A 13826-nucleotide genomic window follows, 5' to 3' on the forward strand; every position below is an offset into this window, starting at 1 on the left:
TACTGCAAAGTTGCTGTTATCAAAACAGCCAGGTACTGGCACAGAACAGGCATATAGATCAATGGAACAAAACAGAAAACTCAGAAATCAACCCAAGACATTATGGTCAATTAATATTTGGCAAAGGAGGCCAGAGTATACAATGAAGTAAAAACAGTCTCTTCAATAAATGGAATTGGGAAAATTGGACAGGTACATGCAAAGAAATGAAAGTAGACCACAACTTACACCATATACAAGAATAAACACAAAATGGATAACAGACTTAAACGTAAGTCACGAAGCCATACAAATCCTAGAAGAAACCATAGGCAATAAAACCTCAGATGTCTCATGGAGCAGTTATTTTCATGGATACATCTCCAAGGGCAAGAAAAACAGGAAAAAATAAATGAATGGGACTACATCAAACTAAAAAGCTTCTGCACAGCAAAGGAAACCTTCAACAAAATGAAAAGGGAACCCATTGCGTGGAAGAAATATTCGTTAATGATACATTGGATAGGAGGTTAATTTCCAAAATATATAAAGAACTCATAGAACACAGCAACAGGACAGGACATATCGATGGCCAGTAGACATATGAAAAAGTGCTCAGTGTCACTAATCATCAGAAAGATGCAAATTAAAACTACAATGAGGTATCATCTCACATGTACCAGAATGGTTGCCATCAATAAACCAGTCTGGGAATGCAGGCTGGTGCAGCCACTAAGAAAAATAATATGGAGTCTCCTCAAAAATTAAAAATGGAATTTCTGTTTGACCCAGCGATCCCACTTTTGGGACTATACCCTAAGAATCCCAAAATAGCAATAAGAAAGAATATATGCACCCCTATGTTCATATCAGTGTTATTTACAATTGCTAAGATGTGGAAACAGCCTAAGTGCCCACCAGTAGATGAGTAGATAAAAAAGCTGTGGTACATTTAAACAACGGAATTCCCTGCAGCCTTAAAAAGGAAGCATCTCTTACCCTTTGGGACAGCAATGATGGACCTGGAGATTATTATGCTAAGTGAAAAAGCCAGTCAGAGAAAGATAAATATCAAATGATCTCACTTATATGTGAAATCTAATTAACAAAATAAACTGGTGAATAGATCCAGAGCCATGGATGCCTGGAACAGACAGACAAATCTCAGAGGGCTGGGGTTGTGGGGACTGGAAAGAGATTAAGCAAAGAACATATATGCATATATTCATAGCCCATGGACAAAGACTATAGTTTAGAGAAGGCCTGGTACCAAGCAGGGGCTGGGTGAAGTGGGGCAAGGGTGGTCATCTGTAATACTGTCAACAATATACAAATAAAAATTTGGGGGGGGGGAGAATGTGGTACATGTTAAACATTAAGAAATATTACAGGTAGGGGAGGCCAGGGGATTGTCAAGGGCGGGGGAAAAAAGGACACATATGCAACACCCTTTGTAATACTTTAAGCAATAAAACAATAAAAAAACAAAAATAAATAAATATTACAAAGGTGTTTTTTTAAAGCTGGGATCCAAAAATTTACCAGAATAAAATGCCATTTTCTTCAAAAACTAACTTATCCACTTTTAGGTAATGGGGTTAATTTTAACATAATTGGATGGCCAACAATGATATTCCTGGTTAAGTTAAAATAGCGTTCCCTAAATAAGAGAATTGGACAGGAAAACAGTCGATACAACATTAAATATCAATTGCGGAGTGTACCCTTTCTTTTTTTGGTTAACCAGTTTTTCTGGAAAGGGACCAGCGTGTGGAGAAGGGATACCAATCAGGAATCTACGCTTTCACTGCTAGTGCTGCCACTTCCCAACTCAACCCTGACACAGAGCTGACCCTCGCAGACTGCAGGCCCTGGCGCCCATAGAACAGACCGGCCCTCTCCCTGGGTGCTCTGGCAGGACCCGGCCTGGAGGCTCCCTGACACTCGGCTGCGGCAGGAGATCGCGCCAACCTCCCAGGACCCACGAGCAGCTCAGGGGGATGAGGAGTTCACTGGATCCAGACCGGCGCCTGATCTATGGGGAAAGTGGTACAAAGCCTTGGCAGCAAAGCTGCAGGTGTTCCAGAGCTTTGGGAAAGCTGCGGGATGCGCATGCGCATCCATCCAGGTACCGCTGCCAGGGAAGAGGGCTAGCCTCTGTTACTAGGAGACCGGACGCTCCTGTGGAAACTCGGCGCTGTGGGGCCTGCGCCTGCGCGGCGCGGATGGACCAAGAGGAGGCCTTCCCTAGGCGTCTGCTAGGGCTGGCACGTGAACGGACGCGTCGCCACGTGCGTGGGTGCGCGCGCAGGGCTCGTAGTCCCTGCGAGGAGCGTCGAGCCAGGTACGCGTGCGCACAGGGACTGGGGGCGCGTGAGACCAAAGCAGAGCGAAGGCGCCAGGAAGATGGAGGACGAGCCCCCCTCAGGTACAGAGCGTGAGGGCGGAGTCGACGGCGGCGCGGGGCGGTGCTAACCGCTCCGCCTCCTTCCCGTCAGGTGTCGTCTGCCACCACCTGCACCTCCAGCGGGGCGGGGCCGGGTCCATTTGCGGGTGGGAAGGGCGGGGAGAGGGCGGAGGATGGAGATGGGGTGGGACTTGAGTCCCTGCGGGAGGCGGCGGCCTGGCAGGCGCCGGGATGAGCTCCGAGGAGGCGGCTGGGCCGCGAAGTCCCGGGAGGGACCTGGCGCCCCAGGTAGAAGCCGCGGCGATGGCCCGGTGGGGGCCCAGCAGTTCCTGGGCCGGAAGGCCTCTGAGGAGGCAGCGGCCAGGGCGTGTGTGGGGTCGGGGCGGGGTGACCCCGAGGCAGGGGTTCGCGGCTTGAGCTGCTGTGAGGGGCAGTGGCGGCGGAGCTCGGCCCCGGGAAGCCCTCCGGGAGCCGCCCTGCTCCCGCCGCCCTGCTCCCGCCGCCCTTTCTCGGGAGCGCAGGGCTGGCCAGTTCCTATGGTGACCGCTGGGCGTCCTGCCGCCCTGCGCTGGGTTGCGGGGTTTGGAGACGCCGCGGACGGAGCTGAGCATTGGGAAGTCAGATAGGGGAGCCCAGCCCGGCTCCCGACTCCCAGCCTCTCACTTCTGAGCTCTTGGCAGACTTCGGGGGCGAAGGGCCGAGAGGAAGGGCGTCCTCATGAAAACCATGTAATTTCAGTGCCCCGGAAAGGCAGGGTGAGCGGGCTTTTGTCTGAAACTAGTGGAGGCAGTTGAGAGCCGAGGCCGTCATGGGCCTGATACCCAGATACGCTCAGGAATACTTCTTTCCCTTTAAACAAAGTCAAGGATCGCGGCATCAGGAAAAGTTTGCAAAGATGACGGTGTCCGCGTTTTCCTTCTTCCCCTCCATGCCCTGATACCTCCCGGTATTGGGTGTTTAAATGCCCTCTACTGGCATCTCAACTATGCCTTTTGTGGTTGTAAGGAAATAAATAACAGTCGGTCTTTAAGTAGAGGAAAATAGGTTCGTTATAAATGTAAAAGGAGAGTGTCACATTCAAACCTGCCTCCTGGATAAAGCTTATTTTTGTTTGTGTTTTAATTAACCCATGAACTAATGAACTAAATCAGCTTTAACTAGTGGAAAATAATGAGGGAGGTACATAAATGCAGTGTTTATTTTAAATAAACTTTGGCACTTTTAATGGCAGCTTCTCAAATATATCTTGTTTCTCTTCTGAAAAAAAAAAGAAAGAAAAAGAAAAGAGAGAAAGAAACCATTGCTTTAGCCCAGCATCTGATCAGTTGTAGAGCTTTCCCTGCTGTCTTTATCTCTTCTCCAGTTGCTTGGTCCAGTTTGTTGTAGGATAATTTCCTCTTGAAGTCCTCCAGGTACAGAGGCAGTTAGAGCAGGTGTTACTAAATTTATTCCCTTTCCCATCACACGCCCTTCTCCCCCGATGTAGCCTCTATGATAGCCACTTCCTCGCTTTTCCTTATTGTTCCTCCATCTTTGTAGGTGAACATGCACATTCTAGTTGGGTTTGTTTATGAACTTTTATATAAATGAAAATTTCCTATTTCTTTGCATTTTGTTTCTTTACTGGAGATTGTTTTAAGATTTATCCGTATTGTTGCTTATAGTTTGTTTAGTGTTCTATTGTAAGAATTTATCCTCTTTTGGGTGGACATTAAAGATTTTACAGTTTTCGTGAATGTGAAGAACACTGCTGTGAAGCTTCTTATATGTGTCCCCCATGATACTGTTATGCCCAGATTTCAAGATCACCCAAGACAAACCACTAGGGAGCCAAGTCCGATGCAAAAGCATAGAGTCTTTTATTCAAGCCCGGGACTTGGTCCCTCCCCCCCACCCCCTGCCTCCATTACTGGATGCAAGAGAGAGCCCCGAGTCCCAAGGGAACAAAGAATTTATAGGGCTTGGGGTTAGGGGGTGAGGGCACACTCTGACCACTGATTTGGCCGATTCCGGTTGGTTGAGTGAGGGCTGGGGGCTAGTGACGCAAGGGCAAGGTGCAGCTAGGGTCTGGTTACACAAAGACAGGCGTGGCTAGCATACTCTTGGCCTTGGGCTAGTTTCCTTCGCTTTCCCATTGGCCAAGATAAGGGCAAGCTGAGTAACTGATACATTCTGTGGCTTTTTCTTGGAAGAGGGATTAAGGACACAGCTATCAGTCCTGTTCTGTCCTTTCATTCCCCCCTTGTCTTGGAACTTCCGGCTCAATCATGAGACAGACTGAACTATCAACTGAATTATTTTTATACACTTCTTGACAAATTGGACTAGTCTGTTAATAATGCAAGGGCCTAAAGTCAACAGCATCAGGAGGACTACAAGGGGTCTGCCGAGGTCTGCTGTCTTCTTGAGGGTGATCTGCAGCGGGTGTGTCTGGTCAGAGGTCACCTTCCAATCAGGCTCCTTGCTGTCCTGGGCACAGAAGGAGCTGGGCTTGTGATCTGGCAGAGACAAACTATAACAAATGGTCTGGTGGAAGGGAAAGAAAACATTTCAGTTTTAACAACCTCTATTAAAATAGGATTTTTCTCCTTAAAATTCCTCTATGGTTATCAAAAAGCCAAATCAAGACTAATTTATCTACTGTATTCAATTTGGCCTGATGTTTGCATAAACACAACAAGAATGGTAACTGACTACCTTTGCTGGAATTTCATGATTGAATCTTAATGTGCCCCGTAGGGCCAGGAAGCCAAGCTTTCCAGCTGCCATCAGGCCTGCCTGCAGTATCTGCTGCGTTAGGTGAATCCCTCACCTGTAGCAACTCCACCTGAGCCCATGCCCTAGGCTTTAAGGCCCATCTCAGTAGCCCTCCTACTCGTTGTGGCCCGGAGTGTGTGGGGGTTCCGCAGGGACGCAGAGGCGTCCTTATTGCTCCCCTTCTACTCTTACCAACCGCCAGTGATGGTAGGTCATGGGCCTGACGCTCCAGCGCCAGCCATCTTCAGGGCTCCCAAGCAGGATACCAGGCTTTCTCTGTGGCACTCTTACCGGCTTCAAGTCTTCAGAGCTCAGACAGGTTTCTTTAAAACATGATACTCCAGTCAAAGTTTCCGGTTAATAAAATCACTACTGAAAACCAGTCTTATTGATTTCATGCAAAGAAATGTATTGCCATGACTTATTAAGCATTGCCAGATTTCAGAGGAATTATATAAGGAGAAAAACATACTGATCTGCTCCAAGATCTTCTGATTTTTCTTGTCAGTCCTTTAAAAATGCATAACTATGCCTCAGACCTTCCATTCTAAATAGGCCTTTCCCAGCTCTCTACAGCCGAGGTTTGTACCACCCCTGACATTGGCATAGTCATGCAGGCCTGCAAGACAGTACACAGGCTGCCAACTGTCAGCTGTTTCTCAATAGATTCTCAATAGAGACCAAAACCTGATGGGTATTCTTCTTTGTCCAGTTGGGCATCTGCCCTCTTGGCAGCCAGACACCCTTTACTTTTGGGGTTCATCCCATATAGTCCCCTTCCAGGACAGCTAACACATAGCTATAACAATGTCCCTCAGTGTGGGAGACTGGACACTTGCCAGTTATTCCCAAAAACTACCAAGGACTCTAGACCATCACCGGTCCACAGCTACAGCTACATTTAAACCTGTAAGAGAATTGAAGGTTAATACAACATATTAATACAATGAAACATAATATTGGCACCATGGCCGCTTCAGGCAGCTAAATCTCATGCTATCAAACATGACACATGGTAGGGCTATACAAACATTTTAGGGAGGTGACTAAAGTCCACTCTTTGACCTTTCTATATAAGGTAAAATTGTCCTTGTCTTTCTGAAGCCATGTCTATGAAGATGCAGGCATCATCTGAGTCTATTATACAATTTTCTGCAGGTATAGTCCTTTTCAAGTTGGGGTGAGTCCTGAGGTTGTGAACTTCTTTACCCACACCGAGTCCCCAGGCTGGAAAGGATGTACAGAGTCTGAGGTGGCACTGGCAGGGCATCTTGAACAAGCTTATGAATGGCTCATAATTTCTGTAAGAGATCACGTCCAAGTAAGGGGTACAGGCATTCTGGCATGACTAGAAACGAATGAGTTACCGTGTTCTTTCTGAGGTCCATAGTCCTCTTTGATGTCCAAGGAAAAAGGCAGTCTGTCCGGTGGCTCTTAGAACTGGTGTCTTCTTAGATGTTGCTGGTCCCATTGGCTCTGTCAAGACTGAATAGGCTGCTCCAGAATACACCAGAAAATTAATCGGGGGTTCTATTTATCTACAAATATTTATACCTAAGTAGACATATAAACATCAAGTAAACATCCATATTTACATCTTTTCAGTGAACAAGTACTTTTACAGTCTTGGGAATTTTGACAGATAACAGGAACACTGCCCAAGTCCCCTGATGGGGGCCTGACAAGAACAGATGTGGGGGCCTTTGGCTGGTGGGTATAAAGTCTCCATTCTTTCTCTCTCGGCACTGCTAAGGACAGGATCATTGGAGAGGTCTCTTCACCTAGGCAAGGCTGTGCTGAGCCATCTGGGGCAAAAGTGGTTTCTGCTTCCATTAGAGGGACCAGGTCAACTGGTAAATATAGGAATTCATGAACCACCTGATGGCCGCCTAACTGACATCGGTGGGGGTGGCAGAACAGTCTGCAGCTGTGGTACCATACCAGTAGCTCCAATAATGGTGACTTCCTGTCCTGAGAGGGGAGCTACCTTCTGAGTAACTACCGAGTGCTCTGCCGCTGTATCAATCATAAAGTTCCCAGTCTGGCCCCGGATCTTCATTTTAACCATCGGCTCATGGGGGCCCAGTTGGAAAAAGCCCAGTCTGTCCTAGTCAGAGTCAGCTGTTGCCAGTCCGAGGAAGTCTGCATCAGGCGGCTCTGGCCAATAGCAGCTGGGTAGTTTGTTTGGCCTTGCCAGTTTCTTCTTCTGGCCTGCTACTAAACTTTACTCTGTCCCTTCTTACACAGGCAGGACTGGACCCAAGGCAGCGAGGTTTAAGCAATTTTAAAATTCCTTAACATACATTTTTATCATTCATGTTGCAGGGAGGGACCGGGTTGGCTCCTCCTGAATAAAAGAACTAATCAAAATAAGGCATATTTTCTAACTTCATTTGTCCCTGGGTGTGGACAACAAATGACACTAATAAGATTGACATAAAGGATTTAACCTTTGTTTAGGGAGGCAAATGCAAAGCATTTACTCCCAACTGCATTGGTTTAGGGAAGACAGGATTTCTGCTCAGTTTCCCTATTTTACTTGTCCCAGCTTACTGGTCTATCATGCATTCAATTTTCTTAAAATGTATTTTGGCACAGGAGAAAGTTGTTTTGCTGTACACAGGTAGTTTAACCCCTATATAACTGGGCTTGGACCTCTGCCCAGCAAACTGCAGTCTATAAGTTCAATATGCAGCCTCCGGTTTTTCTAACCCAACGAGGTTTCAGCCAGTCTCTGAGTCAGACTCCTCTCTTAGAGAATTTCAAAGTCCTGATGGCTTCCAGGTCCAGGGAGAGTGCCTTTTTGTTAACCCTTAGGGCCCTGCTTTCTTGCCTTTCTACCAGTTTCCTTCGTGGCAGAGCAGCAACCAGGCCTCTTTCAAGGGAGTGCACTAGAAGAGGATATCAGCCCCTCCTGTGAGCCAGCTGCTCTGCCTAGGGTCTCCCAGGGGCTCGGCCAGAGCATCCCCCAGCAAATCCCGGAATCCGCTGCCCTTTTGCAGTGGTATGGACTCAAGCAGGGGGTTCACTGGATGTAGCTGGCAGCGAAGTGCTCGCTGGCTTCTGCCTGCAGCTGCTTGTGCCCACAAGCCCTGCCCCGCAGCACTCCTGCAGCATGTGCTGCACCGTCAGCTCCAGCACCTCGGCGTTCTCCAGCTTAGCCTGCACCTGTGCTGGCGGGGGTGCCAGGTGGGGGAGGGAGGTGAAGCCAGGCTATGCCCTGACCCCCGTCCGCTCGCTCAGCATCCCCTGGGCACTGGCCCGCCAGCCTCACCTCGGTGCCCACCAGCAGTTGCTGCAGCTCCTGTAGGCTCTCGTTGATCCATGCGCCACTTCTTCTCCACCAGGGGCTTCCGGGCCTTGTGGGCAGCTCAGGCATTCAGCCCCCCTTCTTTGACCTGGCTCTCAGGGGCTGAGTCTGCCTAACAAAACAGTTCTAAATCACCAGGGCGGCTTCGGACTCTAGCTTTGTTCCTTTTCCACCTTTCTAGCAGGAGTTTAGTTGTTGTTGTTGTTTTTATTCTTAGAAACCTTAATCCTTTAATGATTACCAAAACTGAACATTCAGCAATTTTAGATTAATATTTATGAACATATTTTAAATGTACTTTTACTCTTAAGATATATCTAGACCTTTTGTGATAAAACTAAGAACAAGTATCGGTCTGATTCAGCATTGGAGGGGTTAAAAGAATAAACCAGGGCAGAGAAAGACTGTGCTTACAGTTACTTTTTGTAACCTTGAAGTTCATTGATAAGACCTGTTAGGTTTGCAGCCAGCAGCATAACTGCAAACACCCCCACCCCCCTTGTCTCAGCCCAGGCCCATTGCTTTTCCTCACAGAGTTGGCCTGGAAATATAGCGGGTGCATAGGGAGGTTTCTTGCAGACAGAAAACCTGTAGACCATCTGAAATCCAGTTACAGATGCTTTCAGAATCGGGATGAGGGATGGAGGGAAAGACCAGGTTATATCCCCTATGAGGATTCTAATAAACAATTGAAAACAGCAAGTTAAACAAAATACAGTCACAGGCAGTAAATTTCTCCGTCCTGCGGAGCTGTCCACCAAAGAGATAAGAAAACCATGAATAACAAGTTCTTTGAAATTTGCTACTTTATTAATTTGCTAAGCAAACAGTTAACTTGAAAAGACACCTCTCTTGCTTTTTCCAAGCAATCTTGGAATTACAGCAATTTACAACCCAGGTAAGAGCAACTTATAGACAGAAATTTATATTAACTAAGTGGGCTGATTCCTTCTGTAATGGCGAGCAAAAGACTCTGAGAACCGCTAGAGATTCTTGCAGCCCATCGCGGGTCCAGTCCAAACATTCAGCCAGATGAATTAACAGAAATGCAAAATAAATCAAAGTAACTTTCACTTCACACAGACTAGTAATGAGCAGCCAAAATAGACAAACACTCGTATTCACATTCTCTTAGTAGACTAGCCCAGACTTGAGCTGAGCAGATAAACAAAACAATGCCCAACTCCCCAGACGAGTGTGGGGGCACTCCTGGTACCCATGTCCCAGAACAGAATTCTCAACCAACGTTTTGGTGAGAACCTACCGGAGGAGTTAAGACTGCGTCCAGTCCCCCCTCTCGGTAGCAAATTGGCTAGTCCCACACAAACAAACAGCTGTTCACTCATGCTTCCTCAATGTTTCAGCATTCGTTCCAATTCCACAATCTCTATTGTACCCCTTTAAAAATTTTTTTAACATGTAATTAAGAACAGCAGGTTTACTTTGTCCCGACCTCATGATGATTGGTGACGAGAGACAGACAAGGGAGGGGGTGACCTGTTTTCACAGATCCTCACTCAGTTACCCGCCTGATCGAAGTTGTGGAGACACACAGAGGAGAGAAGAGAGCAGGCCCCCTCCCTCCACACTCGCACACTTTCACCAGACATTCATTCAGCAAAGGCATTTAGCTACCACAACACACAATTTTTCCCAATTAAATCCGAATCTTAAACTTTTAGCTGGCAAGTCAAATATTCAGCATTTCTCAATCAGTAACATTTTTAAGAATAAACTTCAAAAATGCAAGACGTAAGTTTTTTATCATTTGAATTCAGTAAGCTTCAAAGTCCCAAGTTCCCAGCAGTTCTGGAAAACTACACCTGAGGCTGGCAAGCAGGTTTGACCCAGCCCTTGACTTTAAAACGACCATAATGCTTAAAGGAGTAGTTTGAGTCTGTCCCATAACATCTGTCCAGTAAGTCCACAGAAAACAGAAAAAAAAAACACACAAACCCAGACAAATACAGTCTTCCAACTCTATGGAAGCAAAACCAAAACAACCTTCCGACTCCGCGGAAGCAAAACTACAGATTAGACGATGGCCATGCACCACTCGTCTCAGATTGAGGGGTTTCTGCGCCCCTCCAGATGGAGGATCAGGGCATCCCCCGCCTCCTCCTGCCCATGCCCCCCAGTGCGTCCACCTAGGCCTTTACGGGCAATACAGATTTCAGAAGTGAGCTCACACAGGACAGAACACACAGAACAGAATAGACAACACACAGACACTTACCGCGGTCAGTCAGACTTTCTGGATCGGGGTCCCATGTGAGTCTTGGGGATCCTGGATGAGCCCCCAAATGTTATGCCCAGGTTTCAAGATCCCCCAAGACAGACCACTAGGGAGCCGAGTCCGATGCAAAAGCATAGAGTCTTTTATTCAAGCCCCGGACTTGGTTCCTCCCCTCCCCCCGCCTCCATTACTGGATGCAAGAGAGAGCCCCGAGTCCCAAGGGAACAAAGAATTTATAGGGCTTGGGGTTAGGGGGTGGGGGCTCACTCTGACCACTGATTGGGCCTATTCCAGTTGGTTGAGTGAGGGCCGGGGGCTAGTGATGCAAGGGCAGGGTGCAGCTAGGGTCTGGTTACACAAAGACAGGCGTGGCTAGCATATTCTTGGCCTTGGGCTAGTTTCCTTCGCTTTCCCATTGGCCAAGATAAGGGCAAGCTGAGTAACTGATACATTCTGCGGCTTTTTCTTGGAAGAGGGGTTAAGGACACAGCTATCAGTCCTGTTCTGTCCTTTCAATACCCTTTTTATTTCCCCATGGTAATCTTTATAAGTGAGCTAGTTAGTAAGGCAGTTCCATAACTTAGTTATGCTATAAAATCACTTTATTTGTTATTAAATTCTTTCAGTTCAGAAAAGCCTTTTGAAAACAGCTATTTTAACCCTGTATGTTTTGAATAGATCTTGATAAGTGGTACCTCCCTGAGAGCCCTTTATTTATGAACTTTTAAAACACAAGTTATTTCTTTACAGTATAGTTTGATTTGAAGAGAAGTGAGAACTTTGGATTTAAATGGAATGACTAGGAGAGGTTATTTCTTTTTCATAAGAAAGGTTAACTATTGTGGTTTTACTATTTTGTTTGAGGTGAATTACCAAAACGTTTACTCATGGATTTTTATTATAAACACAAATACCTGTCTCAATTGTCATAAATTTTTGTGTGCTTCTCTATATCTTTCTGTTAGTAAGGCTATTCCTTCCTACTTCAAAATGTTTATGTAAACATTTGGGGACAGTTTTATAAAAAATAAACCCACACCAAGTTGACCTTTAGTGGAATCAGAATTCAAAATCTCATATAAAATACTCCAGTATTTTTAATTCTTTCACAATATTCAGTAGAGATTTATTGAGCACATATTATATACCTGATATTTTGCTTAGCACTAATGATACTTTTTAGCACATGATCTTACCTCCTTTTTTACTGAAAAATTAAAATTCTACCAGGCAGAAACTTCTTCAAATTTCTACCTCTATCTTAATCTTCACCTGACCTTGCTTTTCTCTCTTTTTGTTTAAGAAGAAAAAATTTCTACCCCTTATCTAACCCTTCACCTGAATCTCGTTTTCTCTGTCTTGTCTCAGAGGACAGTGCACAGCTTATATCTGGGTTTCCCCTTGTTAGCCCAGTGGCCTTGCTCCATTAGTTAGCATTAACCTATGTCTTAAGATCTTTATTGTGTTCACACTGCAGGGCTTCTTAGCCCGGAGTACAAGAATTTAGGGGGTTCTTGAATCCCCTGAAACTGTGAAATTGTGTATGTGCTTGCATTTAGGTGAGAACCCAGGGCTTTTGTTTAATTTTGGAAGATTTCCTAGATGTAAAGAGAATTAAGAAACAAGATTTTCTAGCCCTAGCTGGTTTGGCTCAGTGGATAGAATATGGGCCTGTGGACTGAAGGGGCCCAGGTTCTATCCCAGTCAAGGGTACATGCCTGGATTGCTGGCAGGAGGCAGCTGATCAATGATTCTCTCTCATCACTGATGTCTCTACCTCTCCCTCTCCCTTCCTCCCTGAAATCAATAAAAATATATTTGAGAGGAAAAAAAAAAGAAACAAGATTTTCTACTTTGTAATGACCCTTCAACAACCTTGGTCTTTTTCTAACTTTCATTCTACCTCTCTTCTCACAATCATGCTTCCTTTTCCTTAGTACTAACTCATTTATTAGTCCTCATCAAACTTGCTTCCACCCCATCCTTACCATTAAAACTACTTTGTTCCAGTCATCAACATTGATTATATTGAAAATGTTTTACTGAGTACCAATTTTGTGCTGTGCACCTTTCTAGGCATTACAGCTCTAACAGTGAGCAGCAGATAAGAGCCTAGATCCCTTGGAGCTTACCTTCTAGTGGGAGCAGGGGGAATTAGTGAAGAAATAAATGATATAATTTCAAATGATATAAGTGTAAGTAACCTAATAAGAGAGTGACTAGGAGAGAGCCTACTTTAGGTAAGAGGTCAAGGAAGAGCCTCTGACATTTCAGCCAAAGAGCTGAGCTGCGGGTAAGATGGAGCCAGCCATAGGCTGGGCCTTAACATGAAATGTTATTGGTTCAGTAGAGGAACAGAAAGAAAACCGATAAAGCTGGCGGGTGGACAACGAAGAGAGTACTAGGTCTGTTTAGGAAAGTGAAGGCAGGGCCCAAATCACACAGGACCCTAAAATGGTGGGTTTTACTCTAATTGCATTGGGGAGCCATTGGAGTGTTTTTGAGGAGGATCTCATTGTTTAAAAGTGATTCTTTTGATCTCCGTTTGGAAAATAGTTGCAGGGAGCAACATAGAAGCAGAAAGACCAGTTAGGAAACGTGCAGTAATCCGTGTGCGGATGATGGTGACTTGAACCATGGAAGTGGTAATGAAAGTGTAGAGAAGTGGGTGGGTTTGGAGTTAGAACCAACAGGGCTTGTTGATGCATTTGATGGGGATCAGGGAAAGAGGAGACAAAGCTGACTCCTCTGGCACTGCCTTAGGCACTGCCATTTGACCTGGGAGAGACTGGGAAGGAGCCTAGTGGAGGTGTCCTGAGAGCAGACTGCAGGTGGGAGAATTAGAGGTCTGTTTTACACAAGTTAAGTTGCAATGGCTGTGGACATCCAATAAACACAATATAATGTGCTCCGATAGGGTGTGTTCATAGTTTTTTGGGAACATGTAAAATCCATGCTATGTCTTTTGGAGGGAAGTAGAACTCAGAAATACTCTTTTGTAGTCCTTTTCTCTATATTCCCTTAGCATCCATGTGCATTCATTCCTCTAGTGTGCACTAATCCTGCTGTACTCTAATTTCAGATTTATTAGTTCTGGAGTTCCCTAGATCATTGCGGGTTGAAATTATAGCTTTTTA

The 13826-nt window shown here is 45.8% G+C and overlaps 1 protein-coding gene across 1 annotated transcript in view; it reads left to right on the plus strand.

Moving 5' to 3' along the window:
- Positions 1-2344: 2344 nt before the first annotated feature.
- LOC308525816 (testis-specific gene 10 protein-like) overlaps positions 2345-13826 on the plus strand; it is a gene marked incomplete at its 3' end in the record, with an annotated part of 115002 nt that continues 103520 nt past the window's right edge. Inside the window, exon 1 of the mRNA XM_081100663.1 lies at positions 2345-2407. The remainder of the gene's footprint in view (positions 2408-13826) is intronic.

Source organism: Myotis nattereri (assembly GCF_964212035.1).
Source record: "Myotis nattereri genome assembly, chromosome: 10".
Classification (NCBI taxonomy): Eukaryota; Metazoa; Chordata; class Mammalia; order Chiroptera; family Vespertilionidae; genus Myotis; species Myotis nattereri.